Source organism: Cryptomeria japonica, chromosome 4, assembly GCF_030272615.1.
Source record: "Cryptomeria japonica chromosome 4, Sugi_1.0, whole genome shotgun sequence".
Taxonomy (NCBI): domain Eukaryota; kingdom Viridiplantae; phylum Streptophyta; class Pinopsida; order Cupressales; family Cupressaceae; genus Cryptomeria; species Cryptomeria japonica.
Genome location: NC_081408.1, coordinates 697,550,674 through 697,565,919, shown reverse-complemented (window position 1 = coordinate 697,565,919; position 15,246 = coordinate 697,550,674).

Genomic DNA, 15,246 nt, shown 5'->3' with positions numbered 1-15,246 from the left:
GTAATATCAATATCCAGGGCTTGCATTTAGTTTTATAGTGATATGTTCAATATTTTTCATTTTATAAAGTTTTGAAGTCCGACTAGTCATAATTCAAACATAGGTTTACGTTTGATCACATAACTTGTTCTATATAAATCGAAATTTAATTTATTTATTTTTGTTAGAAAGAAGACATCAATACTAGGGGCATAGATATTTTTCAGAATTTTTTTGAATTAGTTTCTCATTTTTCCCAATGTGTTGAACAAAGAAGTTCATGTTCAGTGAAAAGCCAATTTTCCATAAAATTAAAAAAACAAGAACATAATAAATTCAAAATATAACAAAATTATATTCGTTGGAAAGCTTGCTTTGAGTACTACCATCTAATATTTTTGGGTTATCAAGATTATTTCATTCGTGCTTTGAACCAGAGCTCTGAAGTCATTAATTCTTCAGAACTCTAAATTTTTTTGGGAGAAACCTTTAATTTGAGGGTTCGAATGAACACCCGTTCGAGCGAATTAGGTTCGAGCGAACCCCCATTTGCTCGAACCAAGGGGCTCGATATTGTCATGCTCATTTTTGTAACGGTCATGTTCGAGCGAACCCAACCATTTTTAACTGTCGAGTTTCGTTCGAACTCTGACCGACACATTTTTTATTTTTTTTCATTTGTGGAGTCGTATAAATGTCCATAATTTTTTTCATTTTTTATCACACAAATGATTAAAATAATTCGCATTTTTGGATGAGAGAAGACATTTGAAAATTATTTTGAAGGCAATAATTTGAAGGTTTTTTGTAAAAGCATGCGGAACAAGAAGAGAAGGCAAAATAAGACTTCAAGGAATTATTCTCCCGAAATAGAAGAAAGATATCGAGAACAAAGAAGACAAAGATATCATGATGCAAGTATGTATTTTTAATTTTATTTCTATTTAATTTAATATGTATTACATATCAATTAATTAGAACTCAATATTTTTTATTTAATATTTTTAATGAAAAATAATTTAAAAAATTTTAATTAAATTAATTGGAAATAATAAGATTAAAAATAAATTTGTTTTAATTGGAAAGCATAATTAATTTGAGATAATACATGTGTATTTGCAAATTTCAAATTCCATCAACTTGCTTGTTGTGTAGTTGCATTTTTCTCCTATATAATTAAGTCCACTTATAATAGATAAGACCTATTAAGTCATAAAATTAATAAGACCTATTATGTCATAATTTCTAGGTTCTAAAATATATATATTGAATATTTAATCTACATGTACAAGTAATTTCATGTGATAGGTCCTTTAATATCAGATAATATATCTGTCTTAAGGGTAGTTAAGTATATTAATTGTGAAATGTTTTTTCAAATGTGGTCATATTGATTTTAATAATAAGGCCTATTAGGACTATTACATTGATTATAGGTCTTAAATGTGACATAAATTTATAACCTATTAAACATGTTGAATAATTTAGGTGAAATATTTATATTCAACTTCACGTACATGCAAAAACATTTCAGATTAGGAGGTCTATTATGCAATAATAGGTCTTATATATACACACGTGACAAATTATAGTCCACCTACATTATGGTCCATAACAAATTAATATGAGGTCACCTAAGTTATCGTATGCATGCATCAAAATATTTGTACTTTTAATTTTCAAAATTGGAATTTCTAATTTATCAAAATTTTATTTTATGTGTTAAATTAGTGCTCAAAATTAGAGATTGAACTTTAATCCTAACCTGAGAACAAATTGAACTTTAAACCTAAACAGGTAATTTAATTAGAGTTATAACAATAAGGTCCTGAAAGTAATTAAATTTAATAAACCAAATTGAATGGGCTAATTTTAACATGTAAAGCTTTAAGCCAAATTCACCTCTATTCTTAAACCTAATTGAATAATCTCTGATTAATTCAAGAACCTTACACAAACTCTTAAATTATGTGCAGAACGGGTAAACGAACTTGTTGAAGAACACAATATAGTTAATGAACATAGGGAGGAGATTGTCCAAGTTGAACCAATGGAGACCTTTGAAGGAGAGGGGTCAAGATCCTTACCTCCTACCACTGATATGGATAAGCATATTGTGGATCTAGCTAAACAGGTGAAGAGAAATATTTCTTATAAAAATTTAGATCATTTACTTGAAATGGATGTGGATGAGTTGAAACGTCTCAGTAAAGAACCTAGACATACTAAAAGGAGGTCAATGAATAAAAGTGGAAAAGAAATAATGTCTCATTTCAACAATCTTGATACTACACTAGAAAAAGCTCAATTGTTATCAATTGTACTTACTCATAAAGACTTAATAGATCCAATGAAATTGTTGGGTATAGATACAACAAGTCAAAAGAGGAAATCTTCTCAACTACAAAAATCTATTGTTGATAATGTTAAGAAAGGTTTGGTGAACATTGGTAAAAAAATTCGAAAACTAGATAAGACCATTTCAAGAAGAGTGATGTTGACATCTTTAGTAAATGAAAGATTGCCTCAAAAAAGGCAAATCTCTTCACTGTCATCTGAGTTTGGTTTTAGTAGAAGGACAATATCTAAATATGTTAAAAGGAGAAAGATTTTGGATGATACTACCTCAGAAGGGAATTGGGCAATTATGTGTAGAGCTCCTCGTTCTGATAGAATTGAAGATGTTGTTAGGAACTTTGTGACAAGTTTTTGGAATGATAATACTCGCCCTTCATCAAATAGTAGAGATGTTATCAAGCAAAGGATTGGTCCTGATCATTATGATCTCCATGTAAAACATTGGATAGACTCAACAAAACATGAATTGTATGTATTGTTTACTAAAACAAACCCTCATATAAAGATTGGACAAAACATGTTTGAATGGTTAAGGCCATATTATGTGAAGTTAAACAAAGTTTTCGAAACTTGTTGTTGTCGTTATCACATCGAATTTGACTTGTACTATCAGGTGTTTCGAAAGATTAGAGAAGATAGTGATGGTTATGAAAATGCTCCTCCTAAATGAACAAGTCAATTCATAGCATCCATCTTATGTGATAAATCAGATGATAATGCAACTGGTCAAATAAATTGCATAAGAGGAATTTGTGGAACGTGTGGGGACTTGGTTAAATTGCCTTTGAGAGATGAAGATACTGACATGAGGAAGATGGTAAATTGTAAGAGTTACAAGTACAAAAAATTTGAAACAAAATTTGGAAAGGAATCTACAAGGCTAGATTATGTAGAAGAGGAAATACCTATTGGAACATTTATGGAAAATTTTCGTAAGTTGATAAAACCATACATATGTCATGGTTTTTTTGCCAAGTGGCAAGCAGAACAATTTAAAAGATTAAGAGACACTTTCCCACTTGGAACTATTCTATTTATAGTTGACTTCGCAGAGAATTACTCTTTTGTACATCAAAAAGAGATTCAATCAGAGTATTACTTTTCAAAGCAAATCACTATTTTCGTGCATGTGTGTTATCGACATGCACAGATGAATTTGGATGGTGTTGATAGTACATTTGAAAATCATGTCATTAAGAAAGAGTACCACTTCTATATCAGTGATGATAAGGAGCATGACACACTTTTTGTACAACATTGCTTTAAGAAGTTTTTTGAATACTTGAAAGATAGAGGCATAACAATAGTTAAACATTTTGTTTGGTCTGATGGATGTGCGACACAATTCAAATCTTCGAGGCCATTTTATGCACTATGTAGATATCATCGAAATGACAAAATACCACATGTTTGGAGTTTTTTTGAGAGTGGTCATAGAAAGGGTGAACATGATGGTGCAGGAGCTTGTATCAAACATGCTCTAAGAAAGCATCAAATAAAGTACACAGGAGAACGTATAGAAGATGCACATGATGTTGTTGAATGGTGTAAGAAACACTTTGAGCAACCTAATTACCCTAAGGAATCATCATCGAGAACATACAGGCCCATTCCATATAGAGTGTTTTGGGAGATAACCGATATGTGTTCTCTTTTAGTATTTTATTTAATTTTTTTTAATTTAACAACTTGATCTACATGTACATTCTTGTACACATGTACATTTTGCAAATGTGGATAGAAAATCAATGCATGGATGCAAGAGTGTGGAGAGGACAAGATCTTTGCATTGTGTCATGAGTACAGATAATCGCCCATGGACATTATACACTAGGGATTATTCATGTTTTTGTTCTGAATGCATTTTCAAAAACTATGTTGATTGCAAGAACCAAGAGCTTGGATATGTTAGTGAATGGAAAATGGTGCCACTAGATGTTTCTGACACATACGAGGATTCAAATGAGGATGAAAACTTTGAAGACATTCCTTTTATTTCTGGTGATTACGATCATATTTCAGGATTGATTAAAAAAGGTACATACATGACGTACACATGTAAACATTTCCTTAAAAATGACATATAACTTAGAATTTATTTAACTTGTGTCAAATTGCAGGAGATATTTTTGCAGTCATAGCAGAAGATGGAAATATAGAAGGTGTTAGTTATTATTTATTGCGTTGCATAGAAGAGAGAAAGAAGTTATCAAAATCTGAGATGAGTGATGGAATGTCATTTCCCACAGGTTTGAGTTCTGATTTGAATATGTACATGTACAAATCACTTATGTGAAATTTTTTAATTTCTCACGTTTCTTATATACATGTACATGCAGGATCAGTTGTAGTGCAAGGGACATATTTCAAACAAGTTAAAATTGTTCAACATGGGATTCATTTCACTGAATACCAAATTGACAACAAGGTATATCAGTATAGTCACTTGGTCATTGCTGTTGGCCTAATTCTTCAAACAATTCCACGTCGAAAGCGGTCTCAAAAGTGGAGACTAGATAGTGAAGATCATGACAAAATATTAAGTGTTATTGAAGAGCGTTGTGAACCACTTGATGTGGTATGAACTATATATACATTTAGTAATCCAAAGTACACATGTGGTTTAGCCCACATGAATTGAATTTTAATGTACTCAAGATAAATTCTAGATCTCAAGTAACTTGTTTTGAAACTAAAGGATAAATATTTTTTAAGTTTATTTATACATTATATCAAATTAGGATGTATTTAAATGTGTATGTTTAATTGTATGTAATTGTATTTGTATTTAATTAAAAAATGCATATTTAAATTAGAATGTAATATGTACATTTGTAAAATTGATATTTAATATGGAATTAGGACATGTACATGTTGTGAACTATTTAACTACAATATACATACCTAGATGCTCACATACCTACAATATACATACCTATGTAATATACATACCATGTGAACTATTCAATACACAAGGTCTATTAAGTTTAGTTTGTTCATTTCATACATACTCTTTTGTTTGAAAATCAAACATGTATAATCATACATACTCTTTTGTTTGAAAATCAAACATGTATTTAAATCTAATCTAATCAAACATGTATAAATCTAATATAATCAAGATAAATTCTAGATCTCAAGTAACTTGTTTTGAAACTAAAGGATAAATATTTTTTAAGTTTATTTATACATTATATCAAATTAGGATGTATTTAAATGTGCATGGGTATGTGCAGGATCATGGTGTGCCAAAACAAGCCCTTAAGTGGCAATGAAATTTCAGAAAAATCAAAGTTATGCAACTTGACATGAAAATTTGAATAAGTTGTGAACATTATTTTTAAAATATGTAAGAAGAGAATATATATAAAATTGAATGTATTTTCCAAGCTACTAGTTGTTTTTTGGACAAAAAAAATCTTATTTGATGAAAATTTTAAATTTCAATGCAGTGGTACTAAAATTCCAGGAAAAAAATAAGTAGATGTATGTCTAACCACCCTAGTCAAAATCAAATCTTAATATTTTTTTATAATATTTATAATATAAGTATTAGACTCATGTCCGGATGTGACACATATTTTTTTTTAATTTTTTATGAATTAAATAATTATTTATGATTTTTTTACTACAACTTTTCAGAAATTCAGAAACTCCTACGTCTGACCACCTTAACTTGGTCAAAACCTTATGAAATTTATTTTTTAAAATTTTTTCCCTATAGTAGACGAAGCATAGGATGTGACGCATGTTTCGGTTTCAAAAAATGTTATATCGTTTGAAAGTTATGAGTGTTTTTCAATCAGTATATCAATCAAGACTATTGTCAGAATTCAATTAGAAAATAAATAATAATTATTTACTAAAGTCGAAATAAGACAAGCCTTATATTGTTGGAAAGCTGGGAACATCCTTAAAAAACCCTTTTCGTTTTAGCAATTTTGGCTACAAAAAAAGTCATCAGCCACCAGTGTAAAGTCTGGAAAACCAGGGAATACTAAAAAACACGTTTTTTCAGTTGACTTTCCAGGCTTGTAACTTCCAAGCCTAATACCAAAGCATTCCCGAGCCGAAATTTGAAATTTGAAAATTTGAGTATAAAAATTTGCAGTCCCCGATGAATTTCCCTTTGCCGCCATTTATGAAGTAAACCGCCACATGGCAGAAATCTGATATCTGATTAAATCGGATATCAAATTTTATTAGTCATATTTTAAAGAGGGAGAGAAGGAGAGAGAGAGAGAGAGAGAGAGAGAGAGAGAGAGAGAGAGAGAGAGAGAGAGAGAGAGAGAGAGAGAGAGAGGGATGGAGAGAGAGAGAGAGAGGTGGGAGAGAGAGAGAGAGAGGTGGGAGAGAGAGAGAGAGAGGGAGAGAGAGAGGGAGACAGAGAGAGGGAGAGGGAGACAGAGAGAGGGAGGGAGAGAGAAAGAGAGAGAGAGAGACCATATGACCCCTAACAACACAATTTGGTGTCTTAAGGGGACCTATGGTGTCGTTAGGGGTCATATGGTGTCTTGGGACACCATAGGACCCCTTAAGACACCAAATCATGTCGTTAGGGGTCATATTGTGTCTTACGACCCATAACTATGACCCCTAATGATAGTTATGTGATATGGTGTGCCATGAACCCTTATGACCTCTCAGGACACCATATGACCCCTAATGACACCATATTGGGTCGCTTTGGGTCATGTTATGTCCTAAGGGGTCATATTGTGGTCTATGACCCCTTAGGACACCATATGACCCCTAACGACATGATTTGGTGTCTTAAGGGGTCCTATGGTGTCATTAGAGGTCATATGGTGTTCGTAGGGGTCATATGGTGTCTTGGGACACCATAGGACCCCTTAGGACACAATATGACCCCTTAGGACACAATATGACCCAAAGCGACCCAATATGGTGTCATTAGGGGTCATATGGTGTCCTAAGAGGTCATAAGGGTTCATGGGACACCATATGACCCCTATGGACACCATATGACCCCTAACGACACCATTGGACCCCTTAAGACACCAAATCATGTCGTTAGGGGTCATATTGTGTCCTAAGGGGTCCTATGGTGTCCCAAGACACCATATGACCCCTATGGACACCATATGACCCCTAACGACACCATAGGACCCTTTAAGACACCAAATCATGTCGTTAGGGGTCATATTGTGTCTTACGGGGTCGTAGGACACAATATGACCCCTAATGACACAATTTGGTGTCTTAAGGGGTCTTATGGTGTCACAAGACACCATATGATCCCTAACGACACCATAGGACCCCTTAAGATACCAAATCATAACATTAGGGGTCATATTGTGTCTTATGGGGTCGTAGGACACAATATGACCCCTAACGACATGATTTGGTGTCTTAAGGGGTCCGATGATGTCATTAAGGGTCATATGGTGTCCATAGGGGTCATATGGTGTCCCATGAACCCTTATGACCTCTTAGGACACCATATGACCCCTAATGACACCATATTGGGTCGCTTTGGGTCATATTGTGTCGTTAGGGGTCATATTGCGTCTTAAGGGGTCCTATGGTGTCCCAAGACACCATATGACCCCTATGGACACCATATGACCCCTAACAACACCATATGACCCCTTAAGACACCAAATCATGTCATTAGGGGTCATATTGTGTCCTATGACCCCGTACGACACAATATGATCCCTAACGATATTATTTGGTGTCTTAAGGGGTCCTTTGGTGTCCATAGGGGTCATATGGTGTCTTGGGACACCATAGGACCCCTTAAGACACCATATTGGGTCGCTTTGGGTCATATTGTGTCGTTAGGGGTCATATTGTGTCTTAAGGGGTCCTATGGTGTCCCAAGACACCATAGGACCCCTTAAGACACCAAATCATGTCGTTAGGGGTCATATTGTGTCCTACAACCCTGTACGACACCATAGGACCCCTTAAGACACCAAATCATGTCGTTAGGGATCATATTGTGTCGTACGGGGTCGTAGGACACAATATGACCCCTAACGACATGATTTGGTGTCTTAAGGGGTCCTATGGTGTTGTTAGGGGTCATATGGTGTCCATAGGGGTCATATGGTGTCTTGGGACACCATAGGACCCCTTAAGACACAATATGACCCCTTAGGACACAATATGACCCAAAGTGACCCAATATGGTGTCATTAGGGGTCGTATGGTGTCCTAAGAGGTCATAAGGGTTCATTGGACACCATATGACCCCTGTGGACACCATATGACCCCTAACGACACCATCGGACCCCTTAAGACACCAAATCATGTCGTTAGGGGTCATATTGTGTCCTAAGGGGTCCTATGGTGTCCCAAGACACCATATGACCCCTAACGACACCATAGGACCCTTTAAGACACCAAATCATGTCGTTAGGGGTCATATTGTGTCTTACAGGGTCGTAGGACACAATATGACTCCTAACGACACAATTTGATGTCTTAAGGGGTTTTATGGTGTCACAAGACACCATATGATCCCTAACGACACCATAGGACCCCTTAAGGCACCAAATCATAACATTAGGGGTCATATTGCTATTTTTGTTCACATTACATATAGACATGCTCCTGATAGTACAGAAGAGGATAGGAAGATAATCAGGGAGTATCATTTTTATATGAGTGATGATAGATCACACTCCTCCGAGTATGTGCAACATCCTTTTGAGAATTTTTTTGAGTTCTTGCATGAGAAAGATATTGCAATTGACCGACATATAATATGGTCAGATAACTGTACGGGTCAATTCAAGAATGCGCGTATGTTTTATTGGTTGAGTAGAATGCATGTGGAGAGGCGTATACCTCATATTTGGTGTTTTTTTGAGGCGGGGCATGGGAAGGGAGAGCATGATGGAGCAGGTGCATGTTTGAAGAGAGCTCTAGTTAAGGAGCAATTGAAGATTTCAGGTACAAATTTCTCTGATGCACATTCTATTGTTGATTGGTGTAGTTTAGCATTGTCACATGGAGGTACTCTTGATTCAGCAGTGAGCAGATTCTTTTGGTTGGTTGAGGAGGGAACAGTGGGAGATAGATTGGATTGTCAAACAATTAAAGATTCTTCAAAGATGCATTCATTTCTCAGCTTAGATGCAAGTACATGGACCATTTGGACATGAGTGTTGGCTTGTTTTTGTCAGAGTTGTCTTTGGTGTGATTGTGATAAGTGTGAGTCAAGTGAGTGGGTTGATACATGGGTTCCCCACTATCTAACTCCTTTATCTCAAACAATATCCTTGTCAAACGATGACATGGAAAGTTCACTTGAGTATGATCATCTATTAGATCTTGTACAACCAGGACATGTTTTTGCAGTTGTTGCACCGCAAGGAAATGAAGAGAGATCAGAATATTGGTTGGCACGATGTGTACAGGGAAAACAAAAGCTAACACAACTAGTGACAAATGATGATGGGTTCACATATCCTACAGGTTCAGTTGTTGTTGTGGGAGCTTGGTTGCGAACATACATGATTAGAAAGAATGGCATACCTGCATTTGAAGACTATGAGAGACACAAAACCATTATAATGTATTCACACCTTATTATAGCTACAAATGTCAAGTTGTTGAAGCATCAAGAAAAACCGAAGACCAAAGAGCTCTGGACAGTGACTACTGCTGATCATGAAGCAATACTGGATACTCTTAAACAAAGAGATGACCCTTTAGGCACACTTGAGCAGTAGGTCTTTAATGGTGCCTTATTTTTTTATCATGCATTTCATTTCAAACAATGATCATTAAACCTTAATGTTCAAGTTTGTTACGTGTATATTAAGGATGTGTTCAAAATGTAGGTCTATTGATGAACGTTTTTTTTTGGCAACACGGTTTTTGCATGCACATAGCGAGTACACTCGATATAATTGGAAGGGACGTATTTTTGCAACATGACTTATTATCATGCATTTAATGAGCTTTACAATTTTTGTTATTAGAGAACACTATTTGATAGTTTTTTATGATATAATTATCGCATAACCTTTATGCTCATGAAGGTATTTTTTGATGATATACAACAGTATGACATTACGATTTTTGCGTCAACATAGTGGGTTCTGTTGATATAATTTGAAGGGACGTATTTTTATGGTATATGATCCCACCTTTTCATTTATTATCATGCATTTCAGTTGAAGTGATTATCATAAATCCATTATGTTCATCCATGCATTTTATGTGTAGACTAACAATTCTTAAAAATGCAGGTTCATGCTAGATCATTCGTTGTTGACGAGACCCTCTCTTGGTGATGGTACATATTCCTTTGTGCATTAATGAGATTAAATTGTGGGTATTGTTGTATTTATTATCATGAAGATGATTCAAATGCATGTGGCCAGGACACATTTGCAGTGGATCAAATTGTCATGACAGATGATCTATTGAATCAAACATTTGAAATTGATAGTCAGGTAAATAGGTTAATGTTGGGCCTTCAACATCAACACCTACTAGTCAAAGTGGTCATCGAACTTTCACTCAGGTAACCTTGTCTATTTTTATTCATTAATGGTTTGTAAAATAAAGTCAGTTAGATTTTGGCAATTGAATAACATTGTTTCATTTTCAGATGCTGACATCAGATGCACCTAATATTCTCTCCACAATGGAGCATGGTGTTCTCTAGCAGTAGCATCTTTGATGCTTTTGACAGTAGTATGAGTCAGATTAATAAATTTCTAATTTGATGCTTCCCAAAGGGCTTTGCAACTTCAGATTGTGAGTGTGCCCCTGTTACAAATGAATTGTACTTTAATCGACATAGATGGTCTATGATGGCTTTTTTGTAAGACTATATGATTTTATTACATATATTGTACTTTAATCGACATATAACAATATCCAAGTGGTGGTTGGCATGAGCTTGAATATGGTAAGTTGTATGCATCTTGAAGTTGAATATCATATGTTGTATACATCTTGAAGTTGAACTTTGATTAGACTTTGTCAGCATTTGATGAATCATAAATGTCATTTTATTATTAATCTTGTGAGTGTGAGGTGTAGGAATAAATATCAATTACTTTGAAAGTCATGGATGGTTGTCCTCATATGATAACCACCAGATGGTTGTGCCTTATGAAGAAAAGTTGAACAGCTAATAACTAATTGAGAACATCAATTCAAATCCATAATCTAGAGGATACTAATAACAGATCTTTGTATATTTATTTTTTCTAATAATGAAACAGGTACAACTGTATTGAGATAAAATGAAGCTTTTCTCTCATATGAAGATGTCACATTGCCAAATTGGTCTTTATTATAATACACAAGACATAAGTAAAATCAAAATGCTCTCAGGGTACATTTTTGGACTTGAACCATATTGCATAAATCTCAAGGCTTCAACTTGATTATCATTAAAGGTTTTTGATTGTTTACAAAATATCCCTTCATATCCCTTCATGGATGTCACATGCGTAGGGTATGACCCTGAGCGTCGGATCGAGTGGGCGGGGGGCAAAGCAGGAGCATGCGTAGGGTAATTATGCCTAATTGGACATGTGGGAGCCGACGGTTCGTCATCGCGATGAGCTGAACGAGAAATCGACCAGGCGACAACATTCCATTGAGTGAGACTAATGATTTTTTTGCCAACCAAAAAATTGCTGCCCTAATAAAACTGTAGGGCAACTTGAAATACCGAGATAGGATTTTGTAGGGACCCCTCTCATGGCCCCGTAGGTTCAAACAGATAGTTCATAGGTGCCATAGATTCTGAGTTAGGGCCTGTCAAAGTTTGACAATTTTGAGCACTTAGGGCGCTCAAGGGACGACGCCGGTAGGGTATGACCCCGAGCGTTCGATCGAGTGGGGGGGCAAAATAGGAGCATGTGTAGGGTAATTATGCCTAAATGGACATGTCAGAGCCAAAGGTTCGTCATTGCGATGAGTTGATCGAGAAATCGACCAGGCGACAACATTCCATTGAGTGAGACTGACGATTTTTTCGCCAAATGAAAAATTGCTGCCCTAATAAAACCGTAGGGCAACTTGAAATACTGAGATAGGCTTTTGTAGGGACCCCTCTCGTGGCCCCGTAGGTTCAAACGGATTGTTCGCAGGTGCCACAGATTCCGAGTTAGGGCCCATCAAAGTTTGACAATTTTGAGCACTTAGGGCGCTCAAGGGACGACGCCGGTAGGGTATGACCCCGAGCGTTCGATCGAGTGGAGGGGGAAAACAGGAGCATGCGTATGGTAATTATGCCTAACTGGACATGTTGGAGCTGATCGTTCATCATCGCGACGAGCTGAACGAGAAATTGATCAGGCGACAACATTCCATTGAGTGAGACTAACGATTTTTTTGCCAATCGAAAAATTGCTGCCCTAATAAAACCGTAGGGCAAATTGAAATACCGAGATAGGCTTTTGTAGGGACCCCTCTCGTGGCCTCGTAGGTTCAAACAGATCATTCGCAGGTGCCACAGATTCTGAGTTAAGGCCCGTCAAAGTTTGACAATTTTGAGCACTTAGGGCGCTCAAGGGACGACGCCGGTAGGGTATGACCCCGAGCGTTCAATCGAGTGGGGGGGTAAAATAGGATCATGCGTAGGGTAATTATGCCTAAATGGACATGTCAGAGCCGACGGTTCATCATCGCGACGAGCTGAATGAGAAATCGACCAGGCGACAACATTCCATGGAGTGAGACTGACGATTTTTTCACCAACCGAAAAATTGCTACCCTAATAAAACTGTAGGGCAACTTGAAATACTGAGATAGGCTTTTGTAGGGACCCCTCTTGTGGCTCCGTAGGTTCAAATGGATCATTCGCAGGTGACACAGATTTTGAGTTAAGGCCCATCAAAGTTTGACAATTTTGAGCACTTAGGGCGCTCAAGGGACGACGCCGGTAGGGTATGACCCCGAGCATTCGATCGAGTGGGGGGGCAAAACAGGAGCATGCGTAGGGTAATTATGCCTAACTGGACATGTCGGAGCTGACGGTTCGTCATTGCGATGAGCTGAATGAGAAATCAACTAGGTGACAACATTCCATTGAGGGAGACTGATGATTTTTTCACCAACTGAAAAATTGTTGCCCTAATAAAACCGTAGGGAAAATTGAAATACCGAGATAGGCTTTTGTAGGGACCCCTCTCGTGGACCCATAGGTTCAAACGGATCGTTCGCAGGTGCCACAGATTCTGAGTTAGGGCCCGTCAAAGTTTGACAATTTTGAGCACTTAGGGCGCTCAAGGGACGACACCGGTAGGGTATGACCCCGAGCGTTCGATTGAGTGGGGGGCCAAACAGGAGCATGCGTAGGGTAATTATACCTAACTAGACATGTCAGAGCTGATGGTTCGTCATCGCGATGAGCTGAATGAGAAATTGGCCACGCGACAACATTCCATTGAGTGAGACTGACGATTTTTTGCCAACCAAAAAATTGCTGCCCTAATAAAACCGTAGGGAAACTTGAAAAAATGAGATAGGCTTTTGTAGGGACCCCTCTCGTGGCCCTGTAGGTTCAAACAGATCGTTCGCAGGTGCCACAGATTCCAAGTTAGGGCCTGTCAAAGTTTGACAATTTTGAGCACTTAGGGCGCTCAAGGGACGATGCCGGTAGGGTATGACCTCGAGCGTTCCATCGAGTGGGGGGGCAAAACAGGAGCATGTGTAGGGTATTGTTCATTAAATGAATTGTATTGTTTATGAATTGTATTGTTCATTGAATGAATTTTATTGTATTGTTGATTAAATGAATTGTATTGTTCATTAAATAAATTGTATTGTATTGTTCATTAAATGAATTATATTGTTCATTATAAAAACAACACTTATGATGAAATGAAATGAATTGTATTGTTCATTAAATAGCCATTATTAACCATTGTTAATTATTGGAATGAAGATTAAAGATTTCCATGATAACACCACACACAAATGAGCAACAATTTATATGATCGAATATCAACTTCTATATATATAAAAATGTCGAATGATTACAAATGTATGTCCATACACAAATATGGCATAAACACCAACTGAAACAAAATGTATGTCTAAATACGTGAATGTATGTTCATATACAAAATATACATGCCAACTAGACATGTAAGCATCCCAAAACTATCTATAACATCCTAAGCTGTTGATGGATCATCAAAATCGATCCTCTTCGCCGCACTGCTCGGCTCTGAAGGATCCTACACAAGAAAAACAAACCATGATTAATATTAGTTATATTATATAATTCACATTCAAAAAGTTAACATAAAAATGAACTATTTAATTGAACTATTCATGTTTACCTCATCTCCACATTTTCTCTTCAGCTTTGCAAGACTCTTGATGTATGTCTTTGGTAGAGGAGGTATGTTTTGAATATTTTCATAAACAACCTACATATGTTTAGAAACATGACATTGATACAAGTTAGCATATAATTGTCACTGATAATAACAAATTATATCTACTAATCAAAAAATAAAATAAACACACATCTACTCGAGGCATCTCTTCTTCTTCTTTAGGTATACTGGGTGTAGTCATCAAGGATGTGAAGCCAAGGATTCTCTATATATATACACAACAAGTATATGAAACTATCAATCTATGTCTAGACATGTATAATCACTATAAGTTATTTAAACTATTCATTCAATCATATTTGCATTCAATTACCTTTCCCTTGTCTCCAATTGCACTACCAGATCCTAGATCACACTGCACCGCACTCGTGCTGCTTGTGCCGTACAAGAGTAAAATAAGATATACATGCAAGTTACTACATAATCTAATTAATACAAATATAAATGATGAGCATGTATGTACAATAAAATACAAACGACTAGGTGCAATAATATATGTACCGTCAAGCTATTGAGGCCAAATGAAATGGTCGACAAGGTGCCCTCCTAAATCTGTCTC